Source organism: Jaculus jaculus, chromosome X (assembly GCF_020740685.1).
Source record: "Jaculus jaculus isolate mJacJac1 chromosome X, mJacJac1.mat.Y.cur, whole genome shotgun sequence".
Taxonomy (NCBI): Eukaryota; Metazoa; Chordata; class Mammalia; order Rodentia; family Dipodidae; genus Jaculus; species Jaculus jaculus.
The window spans coordinates 129,223,736-129,229,735 of NC_059125.1; positions in this window are offsets into that span (position 1 = coordinate 129,223,736).

Below are 6,000 nucleotides of genomic sequence, written 5' to 3' on the forward strand. Positions count from 1 at the left end.
CCAGGCAGTATCGAGTCCAAGGACTAGGAAACCGCGGACATACTAATAGGAGAGTAAATTGTAATAATAAGTAACCTCTTCATGCCCAGCTTTTTATTTATGTATTTGGAAGAGAATGGACACATCGTTCTCCTGCCACCAGAAAGGAACTACAGGCATTTGCACCACTTGGTGCATCTGGTTTTACGTGGATAATGGGGAATCAAACACAGGCCATCAGGCTTTGCAAGCAAGGGCCTTTAACCGCTGAACCATCTTCCCAGCTCTGTGCCAGGATTTTTACTGACCATATCACATGTGTTCCTCATAATAGGACCAAAAGAATTTTTTATATAAATGGATAATTGATCACCAGATAAGCTGAGAAATATGTAGCATAGTCTAGCATACATGGGTTCGAACTACTTGGTTTGCTCCTGGCTCCGGGCTCCTGCGTCTTGTGTGGCTTTTAGCTTATCTTGGTTTTCTGTTCCTCCCTCAGTTCCCTTTGGTACACCTGAATCACTACCTTGGATAGTGATGGTCAGTAGTAGAGCACTTTCCTAGTATATTTAAAGCTGTCAGTTGTATCTCCAGCACACCAAAAAGTGAAATCAAATAAAAATGAGGCCTATTGGGCTGGAGAGATGGCTTAGCAGTTAAGCGCTTGCCTGTGAAGCCTAAGGACCCCAGTTCGAGGCTTGATTCCCCAGGACCCACGTTAGCCAGAGGCACAAGGGGGCACACACATCTGGAGTACGTCTGCAGTGGCTGGAGGCCCTGGCGTGTCCATTCTCTCTCTATCTGCCTCTTTTTCTCTGTCTGATGTTCTCAAATAAATAAAAAGTAAACAAAAAATTTTAAGAAATGAGGCCTATAATAATAGCTACTTTGAAGAATTATTATAAGGCTTACAGGAATTAATATTTACAAAGCATAAAGTGAAGTGCTGTTACATATGGAGTGCTTTATTCAATAGGTAAGATCAAGTCTATCAAGGCTGTGAAGCCACTGAGAAAGAGGCGAGGCTTAGCCCACACCCAAATCCCAGGTCGCTAACATGATTTCCATCTCTTCCATGGAGCCAGGACTTCTCACTGTCTTGGATTCCCCAGAAAATTTCCTCTGACCTCTCCCTATTCTGACTCATGGCTTAACCTTTAGCCACAGACTGCTTGCCTTATTTGATTTCTTCTTCCCCATTATCCTGTTTGCCAAACTAGCTTGTCCACCTCTTCTTCAGTAGTTTACTCGCTTCTTTTCACACTCCAAAGCTCCTAGCCTTTCCTCTGCCTTTTAAAATTCAAATACTGCCCATGATCTTCAATAGAGTGAGTGATCTTACACCTTTGAATGGGACCAGTATATATGGAGGGTCATAATGTTCCAAACTCCCTTGGTATTTTCTGGATCTTATTTTTCACACTTGCCCCTCTACTTTCACAGCTTGGCTTAAGTGATGGAAGGTTTTGTTTTCTCAGAATATGAGGTCACTGAAAAGGAAATAATATGGAGCTCATCAGAGAATATGCTAGGTTTTTAGCTGTAATGACTGCTGTCTACCTAAAATACCGCAAGACTACTAAATTTCCTTCAGTATAAGTAAAGATTAAAAAGAACGAAAGATTTTTTTTAAAGCATGTGTGTGTGTGTGTGTGTGTGTGTGTGTGTGTGTGTGTTGCTGCTGCTACCAAGGAATGTTTCTGGCCAGGGGTTGGTGAGTTGAACCTGGGCCGTGAAAGCAATCACTTTTAGCCACTGAGCCATCTCCTCAGCCCCTGGCCTTTAAAAAATACTTATTTTAAACAGTTTTGGTTTTAAACTAACACATGACCAAAAGATATGGTATTCTAGTACTCAAGTACTTCTATATAAAGCTTTAGAGCGTTTTTTTCCTTTTTTTTTTTTTGAATTTTAGTCTCTCATCATTTAAAGCATTTGCTGAAGTATAACAATATGGTACCTCCAATGTTCCCATAAAATATAATTTTCCACTGTCCCTTTCCAGGCATATGGCACAGAGTCATAAGAAATAATAGTAATGGAAAATGACCAAATTCACGCTGGTGTACTTGAGCTAAGTACAGCAGGAAATTTGGAGTTATTTCTAAGATGTACTCTATTTCTAAAGTGCCTTCTGAGCCTTGAATATACTGTAAGTCATATCTCCAAAGAGAAGGAAATGTACATGAGTCCTAAAAACAGTTGCTGAGACAGTAAATGAATGTTCTCATCAGAGCCCTTCATTCCAACTTGATGCAAACCATAAATGAAATGACTTGGCTGATTATAAGTCAATCCCCTGTGAACATTTGTTTACATCTGAAAACCACTACACATAATTGCTGTCTCTGCTCAAGGGAGGCCCAGCTGGGATTACAAGGAGTGTTGCAAGGTTCCAGTGAGGTGTGATCACCAGTTACACCATGAGCCTGGCACTACATGTCCCCATTCTGTCTGCCTTGGCAATTGAATCTATCAGTCTTTCCCTTTCACTCAACAGTGTTGTGCCAAAAAGACAGCAGAAGTCTTGGAAACAGAACACAGAGCTGTAAATAACATTCATATCTAGGATGCCATGGTCCAGGAACCTCAAGTCTACATTGTAACTGAGACACAGTCTGTAATTACATAGTAGTCACTCTGTTTTGCTAGTAAGCCGATGATAGTACCTACTCACCGAGGGAAGGGAGGATTGGTAAATCAGGATCAAGAATCAGCCATAAATATTAATTTCCTTGAAAAACTGGGCTAAGGAGATGGCTCAGAGATTAAAGGTATTTTCTTAAAAATGGAAATAGGCAATTTGCATTAAGCACTTTCATTGAAAGGTAAAAATGGGTCTATTCAGAATGAATAATCATGAAGATAAACATGTAACTTCTTCCCTTTGGTAACAAAAAGAATTAAGTACAAATGCATCAAAGGCCTTAATATCAGCTTTGAAACTCTGAAACTGCTAGAGGAAAAAGTAGGGGAAACCCTTCAACATATTGGTCTTGGCAAAGACTTTCTGAATATAACCCCAAATGCTTAGGAAATAAAACCACAGATCAACTGCTAGGACCTTAAGAAATTATAAAGCTTTTGTACAGCAAAGGACACTGTGAATATAGCAAAGAGGCAACCTACAGAATGAGAAAAAATCTTTGCCAGCTATACATCAAAAATCTAAATAATAAGAATTCAAACAACCCAATTAAAAAATGGGATATAGAACTAAATAGAGAGTTCTCAAAAGAAGAAATACAGATGGCATATAAACATCTAAAAAAAATTTCTACATGCCTAGCCATCAGAGAAATGCAGATTAAAACAACATTGAGATTCCATCTTACTCTTGTCAGAATGACTACCATCATGCAAACAAATTACCATCAATGCTGGTGAGGATGCAGAAAAAGGGAAACCCTTCTACACCGTTGGTGGGAATGCAATCTGGTCCAGCCATTGGGGAAGTCAGTGTAGAGGTTCTTGAGACAGCTAAAAAGACAATTACCATATGACCTAGCTATAGTACTCCTAGGTATATATCCTAAGGATTTGTCTCACTGCCTTAGAGATACTTTCTCAAGCATGTTTATTGCCACTCTGTTCACAATAGCTAGGAAATGGAACCAGCCTAGATGTCTGGCACATTTATACAATGGAGTTCTACTCAGCAGTAAAGAAAAATGAAATTATGAAGCTTGAAGGAAAATGAATAGATATACTTAGTGAGGTAACTCAGGCCCACCCAGAAAGCCAAACATCACATGTTCTCTCTCATATGTGGATCCTAGCTACAAATGCTTGGACTTCTATGTGAGTAGGAATAAAACTCAGTAGCAGAGGCCAGTAAGCTAGAAAGGGGATACAAAGGGAATAGAAAGGGAGGGTGTAGGGACTTAATATAATGGTATTGTATATATATAAGTAGAAGAACAAATTAATGGGGAAGAAAAGGGCTATGAGGTCAGGGGAAGAGACTGAGTAAGGGAAAGCTGGAGGAAGGGCTAATCAAAATCTAAGAGGATATAAATAAGTCATATGGAAACCTACATTTTTAGACAATGGAACACCTAGAAGACCTAGATTGTTACTAGAAAGATTTCAGTGCCAGGAACGGGATACCTTCCAGTGAGATGTTGACAGGGATGTCCCTGATGCCCCCAAATCATTTCCGGCCATTGATGACGCTCTTGGTTTCCCACCAGGAATAGATGGTAAGACCCTATAGTTGAAGACTCCACATACTTGGGCTGCAACGTCACTGAGAAATCCTGCTGGAGCTGAGCTGAGGACCTCTTCCTTGTAGACCAGATGACAAAAAGCTGGAAAAAGCTATGCTATATGAAATTCAATGGGAGAAAGAAAAATAACCAGTGGAGATAATCAATAGTGGACACTGCAAGCTTTAAATTTGGCCAGCTAGGCCAAATGAGCCAATGGGTACAATAGTGGCATGATTGTTATGGGGGAAACCAACTGCTCTCTAATTGGACTTGTGGCCCATTCCACGGGAGGGAATACATCCCTGATACTGAAAACCTACAATAGGGATAGTCATGAGCCCTAGGGGTGTAACATCTCCTGATGTCTGGCTAAATGTATATACTATGCTCATTAAACTCCCCAGTATGCACTTCCCTTAATGTTCATAACCATATATTAATGGTATTCTCATTTTAGGTAGAGAACCTTTTCTTTTCAGATGGCAGTGACCTTGGGATGATTCAGAAGGCATCATGGTGCTGGAAAGAAGTGACAGGAGTGCTCATCACTGCAATATCAAAGAAACAATCAACTCTATGCTTATATAACCACAAAGTCAAACCTACAGAGAATACTTCAGAGAATAATCCACACAGAAGAGGCAAACAACCAATCTCAAGAGCCTCCAAGAAGAAGATCACAATAACCAAAACTAGATCAGGCTCAAGTACAAAACACAAGAAAGCAACAACCTCATAAAACACCCCATCATGGCAGGGATGAAATCGAACCTCACAGTTATAACCTTAAATATTAATGGCCTTAATGCACCCATCGAAAGATACAAGTTAACAGGGTGGATCAGAAAAATGGACCCTTCTACCTACTGTCTTTAAGAAACCCACCTCACCACTAAAGGCAGACACTGCCTTATGGTTGAAAGGATGGCAAATGATATCCCAAGCAAATGGAAGTAAGAAACAAGCAAGTGTTACTACATTAATATCTGATAAACTAGGCTTTAACCAACAGTAATCAAAAAGGACAAAGAAGACTTCTAATTTTTACTCATCAAAGGAATGACTCAACATGAAGACATCACATTCATAAATCTATATGTAGCAAATACAGGTACATCACAGTATATAAAACAAAACATACTTGTAAACCAAACAGAAACAAAAACCAACACCATCATAGTTGGGGACTTCAATAGCCTACTATCATCGTTAGAAAGATCATACAAGCAGAAAATCAGCAATAAAGCTCAACAACACCATAGACCAACTAGGTTTAATGGATATCTAAAGAACATTCCACCACAGTTCTACAAAATACACATTCTTCTCAGTAGCCCATTGAACCTTCTACAAAATAGATCATATATTAGGTCATAAAGCATACCTCCATAAATTCAGGAAAATTGACTTAATTTCCTACATCATAATCAGATTGCAATGCTTTAAAGCTATAAATTAACAAGAGACACATCAGAAACTCAGCCACTAGAAACTGAACAACACACTTCAAACAATGAATAGGTTATGGATGAAATAAAAAATAAATTGTACAATTTCAAGAATTGAATGATAATGAAAACACAACCTTCCAAAACTTATGGGACATAATGAAGGCAGCCCTAAGGGGAAAATTCATAGTGCTAAATGCCTTCATTACAAAGACAGAGAGATCCTAAATCAATAACCTGATCACTCATCTAATGGCATTGGAAAAACAAAAAGAATCCAACCCTAAGAGCTCTGGCTACAAACAAATAATCGAGATCTGAGCAGAAATTAATGAATTGGAAACTAAGAAAACAATTTA